Below are 16,211 nucleotides of genomic sequence, written 5' to 3'. Positions count from 1 at the left end.
TAATTGGCATTTTCAAACATGACAACACATACCATGTGGGCGGAGTCAGGTAAGCTTGTTGTTGGAAAACAAATTGTGACATCACTTCCTGTAAGCACGCTCAGCACAAAGATGCATGCGCGATTATCATAGGTCATCTGTTACTAGGAGATGTCAGCCCGGGGCGAGGCTTAGAGCGGAGGCGGAGCTTCACAAGTAGACCGCAGCTATACGACACGATGTATTACATAAGTTCACTAATTAAACAATTACCTTGTTAGAGAAGATAGAATAAAATCAATAAAAGAGTTCATGTTGTTTAAATACAGCTTAGTCTTCAGCGTCATGATAGAAACAAGTGTTCTAGAAGGCTTTCAAACACGGTGGCTACATGGAAGGAGGAGGAGGAGGATGCTGAGAGAGAAAGGAAGAGGAAGGTGACCTGTGTGACTATTGATCAGCGTGCTGAGCCCATCAATAAGCTTATAAAGATCTGATAAGAACGTCTGCATCCTCTGATGACTCCTCAGTCTCTCTACTTTCCGTCTGCTCACGCCACTAAAGTATTGGGACAGCAACAACAGCAAGTGTCCGTGCGTGAGGTCAGATGTCACGATGGTCTAGTTCTTCCACAGCAAACTCCCCCAAGCATGCTTTTATGGACCTTGCTTTGTGTGCTGGGAAGAGAAAAGTGTCTTCCCCTCAGTGTTCCCACAAAGTTGGAAGCACACTATTGTCCAAAATGTCTTGCTAAAATGAAGAATTAAGAGGCAGTCTACTCCAACCTCTCATTGATTGATTGATTGGTTGATAACTGGTTAATAACATTCCACATTCCGCCTCTTCCTCCTCATCATGCTCCCAGTCGGCGTTCTTTCACACCTCTGAGCCATCCATCAGCTATTTTAACTCCTCACATGACTTCTCTGCAGCTTTGTCCTCATAATGACACCCCCACCCCTCCTCCTTGTGTGTGTGTGTGGTCTGACTGACAGTCATTGTGTGTGTGTATGTCAGTGTGAAAGTGAGCCAGCCAAGATGGATAGACAGAGAGGCCATAGTGCATGTGTGTGTGTTTGTGTGCGAGGGCCGGGGGTCTGTCTAATTTGCAGCTCATTCAACAGCAACAAGCTTCCTCTGGCGGCCATGTTGGGGGTCTATAGCAGCAATGTGACACACTCCCTGTGTCTCAAATGGAATGCTTCCATTACAAGTATACCGTGTACACTTCTTGGTTCCTGACTGCATACATTTTGACAGTGCAGTGTTGTCAAAAATCCTTTACTGTCGCACATGAGCAAATGATGCTCCTAATATTTACCCACGTCTTCTTCTTTGCTCCTTTTTAAAGGTGAATTGTAACCACTTAATGGAGCATTATCACCAACGTTTGGATCGCCTGAAAAAATATGCTTTTGCCCCCACTTCTCCATTTTACAATAATTGAAAAGGAATTTGTTATGACTTTTTCTGCCTTGCATGTACGCTTCAAATGAGGGGGAGATCATGTAATTGTTTTGGAGCGTGAGCCCTTTTGGCAGTCATACAGTCTCTTTGTCCCGGTGGGTGGAGGCGAGGCCGCAAGCATACATAGAGTGCAGAAGAGTATAACACAGTAGAAATTACATTAGTAGATTGCAATGTACGATAATTCCTTGCAATATCATGGTTCGATTATCACTCCACAGTTGTTCGGGAATTAATTATTGCTGTTTTGTGGTTGACTACGACCTATTATTAGTAACAAATATGCGTATTTAAAGGGATAGTTCGGATTTCTTGACATGAAGTTGTATGACATCCCCATCAGCATTGTAGTCCAATAACAGCGACTTACCCCCCACTTAGTCCACTAAGTCCAGTTCTGGTCAGATTTCTGTGATGAAGAACGTAGTTCCGCTTAGTTGCTGGGGACAATTAAGTAAAGAGTGTGGCTTCTGAAAACAAAATACATTGAAAAGATTAATACATTAGGATTACAAAAATGCCTCCTCAAAAAAATCAAACCTCACAAAACGCTCTGCGTTACATTTGTCTCCCGCCGTTTCCCTGCGCACTGTCGCTTGTGCGTTCATGTGTATGTGACGAAGACACTTGCATCTTCTTCCGCTGTGGAACACATACATAAACAAGATGGCCACGGCGCTCCATCTCAGAAGTAGATGCACAGGCGACAGTGCGCAGGAATATGGCGGAAGACAAATACAACGCCGAGTGATTTGTAAGGTCAGATTTTTTTGAGGAGTCATTTTTATGATGCAAATGTATCCATCTTTTCAACGCATATTTTTTCGAGAAGCCAAACTCTTTACTTAATTGTCCCCAGCAACTAAGTGGAACTACGTTCTTCATCACAGAAATCTGACCAGAACTGGACTTGGGAGACCAAGTGGGGGTAAGTCGCTGTTAACAGACTACACTGCTGATGGGGATGTCATACAACTTCATGTCAAAAAATCCCAACTATCCCTTTAAGCAAATTTTAAGTATTCTTGGCCTAAATAATGTATTTTCAAGCATAAAAATTGTTAAATGAAGGAAAATACAAGGCCTGGGTACATGTACTATACAGTAGATCATTACTACAGGGCTCTAATAATGTAAAAAAAAACATTTAACATTTAACAAGTGTTTTTTGCTCTATGTACAAAAATTGATTCATATGTATATCACGTAAATTCAATTACCATGGTCAGGTCTGGAACCAGTTAACAGCGATAAATGAGGGATTACTGTACTTTTCTTAAAAGTAATGATAAAATCTTCTTTTCGCCTTTCATCTCGTTCTCGTCCACCCAATCTCGTTTCTCGTGACACTCCTACTCCCTACTCATCATTTTGACTGTTATGACAGCAACATCCAGGTACTGACAGTGCACTTCATTTTGCTGTACTTCTCAGTGTGAACATGCTTTTGCACTCAAAAGACTGTAAGTACATAAGTGTGCCAACCGAGACACAGCATCTATCACTGTTTAAAAGTTGTTGGAAAAAACATTTGAATGTACAATTCAGAAGTTGAGCTACATTTTTACGAAAAATACGCCAGAAAGTCAAACAAAACCAAAACCGAAGGATATAGACAGGGAGTCAAGTGAAGGCAGCAGATACACATTCAAAGCAGCTAGACTCCAGCGTCTCCAAACGCATCCTCACTTGTTAGCAAAGTTAACATTTTGTACTATTAACAAGGCTTCCGTTACAAATGAAAAATGTGATTTAAAACACTTAATAAGGCTTTTATGACGGACACTGTTTCACCCTGGAACTGAGTAGCTGTATTTACATTATTGACAGTATTGCCAGTGGGACAAAAATGGTTTCCAAATTAGAACAAATCAAAGAACAACCAGTATCAGCGTCACTCCTTTGTTGTCCTGACAGAAAGCAGGTCACTCACACACACACACAGCGCTGATGAACTGAATGAACTGTGTTGGATTATGCAGCATCTGCCTCAGGTTTTATTTGTCTTAAAATAGAAACCTGATTTTAATCCTTCATCAGGAAAAAAAACATCAGCTGGTTGAGGTCAGTTTGGCACGCTGACTCTGACACACCTTCATTTAAGATCAATCAAAATGAAGTGAGAGTTGGTCACCATGACAACTGAGCCACTGGGCACATAGAGCCCTCCATGTCGGGAAAAACAGCATGGAAGTCTTCTTTCTTACTGGACCCCACTAACAATTTAACTCACAACAGGAAGTTTAAAAGACGTTGTAAATAATTATTACAAGTAGCTTTTAGAATAACTGGTTGCATTGATGTTTATTGATTGAATTATTGTTGAGCGACTTAAAATAAGTACAGTATAGATATAACTGTTTCAACAATTAATCCAATAACGAGTGATTACAAGTAGTTTATAAAAATAATGCCTTATTAAATAACTAGCTATATAGATGACAAATGTTTAAGTGTGTCAAAGGTTAAATACTGAGAGCTCACACATAGTGCAGGCCAGCTGGGATCAACAACCAGATAAGGGAACAGACAGAACTAACTTGAGCCTTGAGATAGTTGGGAAAAAATATGTGCTGAACGGCAGATGGGATGATTGATCGAGACTCTCTTTCATACAGCCGGAGGAGCAGGGAACCGGTGAATGATACGGGGTCTGAGGCTTCATAGACTGCGGAAGATGTGACTTTCGTAAATCTAATCTGGTGTGTGAGTCTTCTCATAACTGGAGATTAACGAAAATGTAAGGGGGAGGTGAAATTGGCTTAATTAATTTTCCAAAGTGGAGAATTTCATCTCCACCACCACTCAGGATCTAAAAATATTTCAATCTGCAACACTGACATTAAAAAAACAATCCGTGTCCAAATGAAACACACACTTACCGGCTGTCAAGTATTAATATAGCACTCCAAAGCAACAGGTGGTGCTATGAAAAACTCATGTAAGACCAGCGAGAGCCAATAAGAAGCCTAGAGAACCAACAACAACTACACCAGCAACAACAACTACCACCAACACAACTACAATAAAAACATCAACACTACACCAACAATAACAAATGTCAATGAATACACGATTAAGCAACTCAATCATAAAATAATAACACAAACAAGTGATCAGTGACCCTTCCTGTCGCACAAACACTTCAATGTTTACAGGCACATGTTGATCTCTGACCTTGTGAGGGAGTAAGACCCGTGTCAGTAGCTGGATTGCAGATGACCCATCTGGGATGCCATCCATCATGGTGATCGAGTTAGCTGACACAATAATAGTTAATGTTTTACCTTCACTGAAAATAATAAAAAGCACAAGTTCAACTGACCTTGTAGATTGTAAATTTCTCTTGGAGATGAATAAAGTATCTACAGTATCTATCTATTGTCATGCTTGATTTTTAGTGCCAGTTTCTTCTGTAAAAACAACATGGTCAGGTGGTGTAACTGGTTTGTGTCAATTGTTGTGATCAGTCTGTTTCCTAAAAATATGATAATTGACATTTTACAATATGATCATTTACAATTTACATTACGTTTCTCATTTTATTGTGATTGCACTACTTGACATTTTCATGGGAAATCCATATTTAAAAAGAAACTTAAAACCAACAAAAATACAAAATATAGATATTTGCAAACCTAATGTACCCTTTGAAAACAACTAAAACATTTTGTAAGAGTATCACACTTTGCTTGTCAGGGCTAGAAATAATAATACAATGTATTAAGTGGCTAAGATTCATTTTAGGTTACTACTTCAACATCCTAATCCATCATCATCATCTTAATCACATGACCTCTGCCAGTTCAAACCAGCCTGACAAAGAATTACTGTTTAATATTTTTATTTAGAATGGAAAGCATGCGGCTGCTTGTTTCCACATGTAATACTGTGTGTATGTGTGTGTGTGTATGTGTGTGTGCGTCTCATCCAGGCAGATTGACATTCCCCACACTGACTCATTGTGAGTCAACACACACACACTGCCTGGCAACACGTGTGTGCGTGTGTGTGTATCAGCAGACAGAATAAAAACATGAAATACGTTGATAAGAGATGAATGAGCTAACTAACAATGACATGTTTAAATTGTTCATGAAACTGATGATGACTGAGGAGGTCAGTCATGTCACATGACCCATCAGGAGGCGACTTGACATGTTTCGGTGTGCACACAGCAAGGTAGAGCCATATTCTTACTGTCTGAATGAGAGTTTATTACACAACAACAAAATGTATTGGTCGAGCTCAGGATATTGAATTCTAATAGTTATGACCAAATTGTTGGCATGTAATATAGTTCAAATGTTCAATAATTTGATCTGTAAAATTATTTTAAAAAAATATCAATAAAAAAAAATAAATATCTGTTGTGGAAAAAATTCATCCATCATCATGCTTTAAATAAAAACGGAACTTGAGCAGTACTACTCCACTGGATGCAAAAGAATTACATGGTAAGAGACGCAAATCCCACTCACATACCTTCCATAGAGGAAGCAGAGTCTGAGGACACGAACGTGGGCTGTGACCTCCAGCGTTTACTTGGGCGGTTTGCATCTGAGTGTGAAGCTTCTGGGGTGAGGCTCAGCACCTCCAAATCCGTGGCCATGGTTCTCAGTCGGAAAAGGGTGGATTACCCCAGTTGGAGGAGTTCAAGTATCCCGGGGGCCTTGTTCACGAGTGAGGGAAGGTTGGAGCGGGCGGATCAGCGCAGCGTCTGCAGTAATGCGGTCACTGTACCCGACCATCGTGGTGAAAAGAGAGCTGAGCCGGAAGGCAAAGCTCTCAATTTACCGGTCGATCTATGTTTCCACCCTCACCAATGGTCATGAGCTTTGGGTCGTGACCGAAAGAACGAGATTGCGGATACAAGCGGCTGAAATGAGTGTCCTCTGTAGGATGGCTGGACTCACTCTTAGAGATAGGGTGAGGAGCTCAGTCATCCGGGAGGAGCTCAGAGTAGAGCCGCTGCTCCTTCACATTGAGAGGAGCCAGTTGAGGTGGCACAGGTATCTAGTCTGGATGCCTCCTGGACGACTCCCTTGTGAGGTGTTCCAGGCATGCCCAGCCAGGAGAAGGCCCCCGGGAAGACCTTGGACACGCTGGAGGGATTATGTCTCACAGCTGGCCTGGGAACACCTTGTTGTCCTCCGGGGTGGAGCTGGAGGAAGTGGCCGGGGACCGGAAAGTCTGGGCTTCCCTACTGAGACTGCTGCCCCCGCGATCTGCACCCGTATAAGCGCAGGAAAATGGATGAACATGCAAGTCACGACTGCACGGCGGCTCAGTGGTTAGCAGGTTGGCCGGATCGGGAAGACCTGGGTTCGAATCTCCGTTGGGCATCTGTGTAGCGTTTGCATGTTCTCCCCATGCATGCGTGGGTTTTCTCCGGTTTCCTCCCACATTCCAAAAACATGTATGTTAGATCCACCAGACCCAGCTACACCTTGAACCGTAGGGCAGAGAAGATCCATCAACTGCGGCAGGAGCTTCGGTCCCTAGCAAGACAGTACAAGGCAGCATCTGAGGAGGAGAAACCGCCACTGGCTGAGCTCCGAAACATCATCAGGAGGAAACTCACTACCCTGCGTAGAGCTGAATGGCACAGGAGACGCAGGAGAGAGAGAGCCAGCAAGCGAATTGCTTTCATAGCTGATCCATTCGGATTCACCAAACAGCTTTTGGGGCAGAAGCGCAGTAGGCATCTAGCCTGCTCCAAGGAGGAGGTAGACTACTTCCTGAAAAACAACCTGAGTGACCCTGAAAGAGAGCAAGACCTAAGGCCCCTCAGTGCCTTATTGGACATACCATCTCCCACTGTCGACTTCAACACCTGCGAGCCCCCCTGGAAGGAAATCCAGGATGTGGTTACTGCTGCCAGATCCAGATCAGCTCCAGGACCCAGTGGAGTACCGTACAAGGTGTACAAGCGCTGCCCTGGACTCCTTAGAATCCTCTGGAAGACCCTGCATGTGATTTGGCGCAGAGGAGCTGTGGCGGATCAGTGGAGGTTTGCGGAGGGTGTCTGGATACCCAAGGAAGAGAATTCCACCAAGCTGGAGCAATTCAGAACTATCTCGCGCACCATCTAGCGTTGAGGGGAAGATCTTCTTCAGCATCCTTTCCAGAAGGTTGACAGACTTTCTCCTCCAGAATGCCTACATTGATACTGCTGTCCAGAAAGGTGGTATCCCTGGTGTGTCAGGATGCATAGAACACACCGAACGGAGTAGTCACCCGGCGCGGGAGGGCAAGGGAGACCTCGTCGTGCTCTGGCTTGACCTGGCCAATGCCTTTGACTCCATACCCCACAAGCTTGTTGAGACTACCCTGGACCGTAACCATGTACCCAGGAAGATCAAGGACCTCATTCTGAATTACTACGGGAACCTCAGACTCAGAGTCACTTCTGGGAGCACAACATCTGACTGGCACAGGCTCGAAAAGGGCATTATAACTGGGTGCACGATCTCAGTGAGCCTTTTTGCCCTGGCCATGAACATGGTAGTCAAGGCAGCCGAAAGGGAGTGCAGAGGTCCTCTGTTCAAGTCTGGCATTCGGCAACCACCCATCAGAGCCTTTATGGACAATCTCACCGTCACCACGACATCTGTGCCTGGTGGGAGATGGATACTCCAGGGCCTGGAAAAGCTCATATCCTGGGCAAGAATGAGCTTCAAACCAACTAAATCCAGGGCAATGGTGTTGAAGAAGGGAAAAGTGGCAGACAAGTTTCGCTTCTTCGTGGATGGCACGGCAATCCCATCTATCACCAAGAAACCAGTCAAGAGCCTGGGCAAGCTCTTCGACTGTAGTCTCAGGGATTCTGCATCAATCCAAATCACCATCAAGGAGCTTGAGACGTGGCTGTCGGTGGTAGACAAGTCTGGCTTACCCGGCAGATTTAAGGCGTGGATTTACCAGCATGGCGTCCTACCCCGGGTACTTTGGCCTCTGTTGATGTACGAGGTGCCCTTGTCGACTGTAGAGACCCTGGAGAGGAGGATCAGCAATTACCTCCGTAGATGGATGGGCTTCCCACGCAGCCTATGCAGTGCAGCACTGTATGGAAAGACCAACAAACTACAGCTCCCTTTCAGCAGCCTTGATGAGGAGTTCAGGGTCTCTCGCACAAGAGAGGCCTTGCTCTATCGGGACTCCAAGGACTCTAAAGTAGCATCAGCGGGCATCGTGGTGCGAACTGGCAGGAAGTGGAGGGCTAAAGATGGTCTGGTGGTAGCTGAGTCCCGGCTGAGACACAGGGCTCTGGTGGGCACGGTGGCAATGGGTCGATCTGGGCTGGGTACGATTCCTCAACCTTGCTATGAGAAGACACATGGAAAGGACAAACGACATCTAGTCCTGAAGGAGGTGCGGGCAGGGGTTGAGGAGGAACAGACCAGCAGGATGGTGGGCATGCAGCAGCAGGGAGCATGGACAAAGTGGGAGGGGGTGCTGGAGAGGAAGATGACCTGATCTGAGATCTGGAAGGCAGAACCCCAGCGCATCGGGTTCATGGTCGGTGCTGTTTATGATGTCCTGCCCAGCCCAGCCAATCTCCATCTCTGGAGCATGGGTGACTCTCCAGCATGTGCCCTGTGCTCCACGAAAGGCTCTGTGGAGCACATCCTAAGCAGCTGTTCAAAAGCCCTCAGGGAGGGTCGTTACCGTTGGAGGCACGACCAGGTGCTGAAGACTGTTGCTGAAACCATCTCCAAGGCCATGGCCAAAAACATCAGCCACAAGCAACAGCTTGTCAAGAGGAACATCGCCTTTGTCAGGTGCAGGGGCTTTGCTGGCCGCTCATTGTGCAAGGTTTTCACACTACTTGGCATCACCAGGGCTGCAAAACGGAAAGCCATTAAGTCCACCAAGGAGGCAGCAGAGAGAGCTTCCGAGTGGCTGTGGATCAGGAGGAGCGATCTGTGGGCCAATGCTACTGGGACACAAGCCAGGGAATGATCAACCCTAGGCTGGGTCACCTGAGTGAGGGCGTATGATGTTGAAAGACCCGAAACGATGAACTCAGGAACATCACTGATGATGTGTCCCAGTGCATCTCACGATGTATCTTTCATTCATTTGGGGGACATGACCGATTTGAAATACTGTTGAGAAACAGATAATATCTATTTATTTATCTGTAGTGTACAGACTGAACTCGAAACTGAAACCAGCGAAATGCAACAAAATGGAGAGCAGTGACGCATACAAGCGTATTCAAGTGTCAAATTGCATGCTGAGTACAACAAATTCATACACGTTGGCAGCTCTGCACTAATAGTGAAAGTCCCCTCTACCACTCATGTCCCCACAACAATTCACCGCGCACCCCCCAAGGGGGGGCCCGACCCACTATTTGAGAAGCACTGAGCTAGGCTAACAAAGTGTCATAGCACCATCAACCCATCCATCACTAACACTCTGAGCAGTGATGATTTCAACATATTCTTTGACAATAAAATCAATCAATAACCCTGGTGGAGGAGTGCTGGGGTATTTCCTCTGATGTACCCACCAGTCCAGTCCTTCTTCTCCTTGGCCCAGTGGAGACGCTTCCTACGTTGGCTCAGGTTCAGAAGTGGCTTGACCCGAGGAACCCGACAGTTGTAGCCCATCTCCCGGATGCGTCTGAATGTGGTGGTTTTTGAAGCTGTGACTCCCGCCTCATTCCACTCTTTCTGGATCTCTGCCAGATTCTTGAATCTTCCCTGTTTGATACTCCGCTGAAGACCACGGTCATCTCTTTTGCTGGTGCATCTTCTCCTGCCACATTTTGCCCTTCCTCTAGACTTTCCATTGATATGCTTGGACACAGCACTCTGTGAACAACCAGCCTCCTTAGCTATGAACTTTTGTGGCTTACCCATCCTATGGAGGGTATCAATGATGGTCTTCTGGCCAGTTGTCATGTCTGCAGTCTTCCCCATATTGAATCCAACTGAGACAATTGAACCAAACTGAAGCAATTTAATGACACCTGGGGAAGCCTGTGCAGGTGATTTGACTTTAGTAGATGATTAGTGTGTGACACTCATATTCATGCCCTGCAAAATTTGGGCTGATTTCTTCACAGTATTCTAATTTTTTGAATTCCTGTTTTCGTGGGTTTAATGAGCTGGAAGCCCAAATTATGTAAAAATAAACAAATAAATACTTGAAATCGTTTAAATTGTGGGCCCTAAATCTATAATCTATGAAAGTTTAACTTTTTGAATGGAATTGTGGAAATGAAACAACTTTTCCATGACATTCAAATTTTTTGGAAAGGGTCTGTATATACACATATGTATACACATTCATATATATATATATATATATATATATATAAACTCTTCCCTCACCCACCCCCCATCTCCTGTTTAATCCCTAGTTACCTAGGCGGTGCAAGACCCTTGCTCCCTCGTGTAAGAAGCAGGCGCACCTGCCTACCTGACTACTCCGTTCAAAGGGTTACAGTCTCTCCCGTAGAGGGAAGAGAAACCTCTAAGTCAGGGGCGAGAGGAACTCACCCAGGTATTAACAGCCTCGGTAGTGCAGAGGCGGCCCCGCTGCATCCGAGTTGCGCACGACCAGAGTAACCGAAGGTTGGTTGTACGAGACGTCGGACCCTCTGCTTTTACGACTGCTTCCTCTCTTAATGAATAGTTGCTCTTGGTAAGGACCTGGGGTTATTTACTCATCTGTCAGCAATCAGAGGGACCTGTCTTCACGAAGTTACCGGAACAACCTTAAAGGAATCTGTCTGTAACACACTGCTTACTCTTTTACCATCAAAGAAGATACTGGGTGACAACTCTTAGTGCAAGAGTGAAAAGCTTTATTAGGAAAGTTAGCAAGGGCATTGAAGCAGGTACTCGATTGCCTATAAGGATATACTGTACTCAATGTCAGACTAGCCGCTATGAGCTTCACTCACATATACCTAAATAGAAAGAAGCGCAAGGCCGCAGGCCAGTGCCTCAGTCCTACCCCGATAATGAAGCCAGTAGTGAAGACAAAAAGTCCAGCGAGGATGAGTTCGCTTCTTGGGGATAAGTCTAGTTGATGCGGGTCGGGTGTCGGGTGATCAGGCCTTCGACCTTCCCTGGTTGTCCTGACGGCTTTAAGTTGCTCCCGAGAGCGGCAAGGCTGGGGACCGCTGCTGTGACTGGTTCCGTGCTAACTCAGGCTCAGCTCTTCTCCTGGTAGCGCCGCAGACAGAATCTTCAGTTGGTGTCTCAGGTTCTGAAAGACGGAGTCTTCTCCTTCTGCTGAGCAGACGAGTTGAGTCCAATCTTCCTTCAGCAGTCCCAGAGCTGTGTCGAGAGCCTTGGAGCGTCGGAGATGCCACCTCGTGGTAGATCGCCTGGAACCAGCCTCGAGTGCGTCCTCTTTTTATGCTGTATTCAGTCTCCGCCTGCTCTTGGGAGTGTCCATTACCTCATTCTAAGACCTCCCAGAGGAGTGTCTTTCCCAGAATAGCCTGTACTTTCCCCGACCGCGCTGATTCAGCATGACTCATCCCCTTGGTTGAACTTGTGTCCTTGTTTGACCCGTCCTGGACTGCCATATTTGGTCATCATCCTGTCCTGAGATGAACTTAGTGGGTGACCGAAGATGACTTCTTAGGTGTCCTCAGCTGAACTCCTAAGGATGTCCTTATATGGGTTGCCTGGCTTTGCCATTGTACTGCAATGACTATGACCCCTAGTGGCCTTTCACCAGACTACCGAGACTTAATGTTCTACTCTGTGGCTTAATGATTATGGAGGAGCTCACATTGGCGTCAGTTATCTTATAATCATTACCCTTTTAGCATCAAAACATGTTATTTTAACAGTTCAGCACCAACATCGGAACATGACATTCAACTTGTAAAACATTAACACTTGTTTTCATACAACCTTAGACATCACCCTGTTGTTCTGTTTGACATTCTCAAGGCCATAGGACTATATGCCTCTATTAAATCATGTTGCTGAATAATACTGATTATAACATTATAATGTAAGTGCTTTAAGCATTGCGATAGTTATGCAAGTATCCCTATTGACGTGTATTGCAATGGTGTGTGTGTTTGTCCCTATAAATGCACATGTATACTAACATGAGGTACCAACTAACTTGTGTATTATATGGTTACATTCCTAAAAGCGACAGAGTGTTTGAGCATGCTAGACTGTGCTTTGTTCCTTGATTATTACAAGTACTTTTGGTATAAAAGTTGGCCTTTTAAGAGGTGTTGTACCTAGGTCACTCGACACTCCCCTGGTAGGGTGGGTGGCTGTTCATCTCAAGCTCGGGTCCTCTACCAGAGGCCTGGGAGCTTGAGGGTCCTGTGCAGTATCTTAGCTGTTCCTAGGACTGCGCTCTTCTGGACGGAGATGTCTGATGTTTCTACAGGTATCTGCTGGAGCCACTTCTCCAGTGTGGGGGACACGGCCCCCAGTGCTCCTATGACCACGGGCACCACTGTTGCGTTCAGCTTCCAGGCTCTCTCCAGCTCTTCCTTGAGCCCTTGGTATTTCTCTAGTTTCTCGTGTTCCTTTTTCCTGATATTGTCATCATTGGGGATGGCTACATCGATCACAAAGGCTGCCCTCTGCTGCTTATCCATGATCATGATGTCCGGTTGGTTGACTACAACCATCTTATCGGTCTGTATTAGGAAGTCCCACAGGATCTTAGCCCTCTCATTTTCCACCAGCTTAGGAGGTGTTTCCCGTTGCGATCTAGGGGTCTCCAGTCCATATTCTGCACAGATGTTTCTGTACACTATACCGGCTACTTGGTTATGGCGTTCCATGTATTCTTTTCCTGCCAGTATCCTACACCCTTCTATTGGGTGCTGGACTGTTTCAGGAGCCTCTTTGCACAACCTGCATCTAGAATTCTGCCTGGTGTGGGAGATCTGGGCCTCTATTGCTCTGGTGCTCAAGGCCTGCTCATGTGCTGCCATGATTAGCTCCTCTGTGCTGTCCTTCAGTCCAGCCCTCTCTAGCCATTGGTAGGACTTGTTCATATCCGCCACTTCAGCTATCTGTCGGTGGTACAACCCATGCAGGGGTTTTTCCTCCCATGACGGTTCCTCCAACTCCTTCTTTTCCAGTTTCCACTGCCTGAGACATTCACTAAGTGCTTCATCTCTTGGGGCAATCTTCCTGATGCATTTGTGGAGCTTGAATGTTTCGTCTTGAATAGTGGTCCTGATGCTCACTAATCCTCGGCCTCCCTCCTTGCGCTTAGCGTATCGCCTCTGGATACTGGATTTGGGGTGGAACCCTCCGTGCATGGTGAGCAGCTTCCGTGTTTTAACATCTGTGGTCTGAACTTCCTCCTTTGGCCAGCTTATTATCCCAGCAGGGCATCTGATCACTGGAAGGGCATAGCTGTTAATTGCCCGGATCTTGTTCTTGCCATTGAGTGATTTCTCAGGACTTGCCTTACACGTTGCAGATACTTGACCGTTGCAGCTTTCCTTGTAGCCTCTTCAAGGTTACCATTTGCCTGTGGTATTCCAAGGTACTTGTAACTCTCCTCAACATCAACTATTCTACCCTCAGGGAGTGCAACGCCCTCTGTATGGACCACCTTCTCTCTCTTTCTTACCATTCGGCCACAATTCTCCAGTCCGAATGACATTCCGACGTCCCCGCTGTCGATCCTAGTGGTGTGGATCAGTGAGTCAATGTCTCGCTCGCTCCTAGCGTACCGTACAGCTTGATGTCATGCATGTAGAGAAGGTGACTGATGGTGGCCCCATTCTTAAGTCGGTATCCATAGCCAGTCTTGTTGATTAATCAGCCTATGCAGAACAGCAGCGGGGACAGAGCATCTCCTTGGTATATGCCACATTTGATGGAGACTTGTGCAATTGGCTCAAAGTTGGCCTCAATGGTGGTCTGCCACAGCCTCATTGAGTTTGCAACAAAGGCGCTTAGAGTGGTGTTGACCTTGTACAGCTTCAGACATTCCAGGATCCATGTATGCGGCATTGAGTCATAGACTTTCTGGTAATCAATCCAGGCAGTGCACAGGTTTGTCTGTCTGGTTTTGCAGTCTCAGCGACAGTTCTGTCAACCAGTAGTTGGTGTTTGGCTCCTCTGGTGTTTTTACCAATGCCTTTCTGTGTTTCTGTCATGTATTGATCCATGTGCCCACTTATCTTAGCTGCTCTGATGCCTGACAGGAGCTTCCATGTTGTGGAGTGACAGGTTATCGGCTGATAGTTGAATGGGACTGGTCCCTTCTGGGGGTCTTTCAGAATCAGGACTGTTGGCCCCTTGGTCAGCCATTCAGGGTGGGTCCCATCCCTCAGCAGTTGGTTCATTTGTGCCTACTGGGCGCTCATGGAGTGAAGTTAGCTTCTTTAACCAGTAGGTGTGAATCATGTCTGGGCCAGGTGTTGTCCAGTTTTTCATGCCTGAGATTCTTTGTTGGATGTCTTCCACTGTGATGGTTACTGGACCTTGGTCAGGGAGGGTGCTGTGGTCTGCTCTTAGATCTTTTAACCACTGTGCTTCACTGTTATGTGATGTTTCCCTCTCCCATATGCCTTTCCAGTATTGTTCAGTCTCCAGCCTTGGTGGGTTAGTTCTTGTGGTATTACCCTGCCACTGGGAGTACACTTTAGCTGGGTTAGTGGAGAACAGCTGGTTTATTTTCCTGGCTTCTATTTCTCTTGTGTATCTACTCTTGCAGCCAAGGCTTGGAGTCTTTGTTTGGCAGTTTCCAGAGCCTCAGGTATGGGCATCTGACTGTACCTCTTGGGTACCCCTTTTCTGGTTGCACCTTTCTGGAGTTCTGACAATTGGCTTACTTCCATCCCCGTGTTGCCTTGATTTTGGCTTCCAACTTTCTCCGCCATGGTGGCTCCTTGTTGACCTTCATGTTATCGCTATGTTTGCCAAGCATCTCCAGAATCACTGTTGCTGTAGTGTATATCAGCTCATTGGTTTCAGTGATTGTCAAAGTAGGGATTGTTCTTATTGCTGCATTCACATCAGCTCAGAGACTTTCTGGTGGTACTTCACTCATTCTCGCTCGTCTGTGTCGGGGTTGGTACCCAAATCTCTGGGGGGTGCGTTGATGTTAACTCCCCCTTCTGGCCTATCGTCCTAGATCCCCCTTGCCGGAGCATGAACGTGTTGTACCTCCTCAATCTCTAGCTGTGATAGCATTTGCATTTTGCGTATGTTGGAACATTGAGCTACTAGCTGTTTTGGTGTCAATGTAGACTGTAGGTATCGAAGCATCCATATGTCCCACATTCTCTTCATGTAGCCTCGCTCATTAGAGTTACTAGAGTAGTAGCATTCCAACAGTGCCTTGTTCACATCTCGTGTCCATTGCTGTCTGTTTCGTGTTCCAGTAGCCCATTTCTCGCCATAATGCCCTGGTTCCTCAGCACCTGACGCATACCTTGTTGACTCAGGCGACGTCTAAGCCGGTATGTCTCTCTGTTCTGTATCACTCATCATGAGGTAGTTAGGCGGTAGCGCTAAGGGTCTTGCCTCAGGACCCAAATGGAAGATGTTGTTATATATGCCCTATTGTACAATCCTCATTGTACCCTGCTGGATTCGAACCCCAGGTTAAAGGCGGTTCGAATCAATATGATATGAAAAAATACAATATGAAAAAACAAGAACGGGGAGTGAGACAAAAAGCATTTTGAAAAAGTCATTTATTGAAAACAACAATTAAACTGAAATAGGCTGTTTATCAGCTGATCAAAAGTTTAAGACCACAGGCTATAAAAACTGCCCGTTTAGACTTTG

At 45.9% G+C, this 16,211-nt stretch overlaps 1 pseudogene; it reads left to right on the top strand.

Annotated features, from left to right (window-relative positions):
- The first annotated feature begins 6,863 nt into the window (after positions 1-6,863).
- LOC129179148 (uncharacterized) lies at positions 6,864-9,411 on the top strand (annotated as a pseudogene).
- The last annotated feature ends 6,800 nt before the right edge of the window (positions 9,412-16,211 follow it).

Source organism: Dunckerocampus dactyliophorus, chromosome 1 (genome assembly GCF_027744805.1).
Source record: "Dunckerocampus dactyliophorus isolate RoL2022-P2 chromosome 1, RoL_Ddac_1.1, whole genome shotgun sequence".
Lineage (NCBI taxonomy): Eukaryota > Metazoa > Chordata > Actinopteri > Syngnathiformes > Syngnathidae > Dunckerocampus > Dunckerocampus dactyliophorus.
Note: the sequence above shows the minus strand (reverse complement) of the source record. Positions and strands in the feature narration are given on the sequence as shown.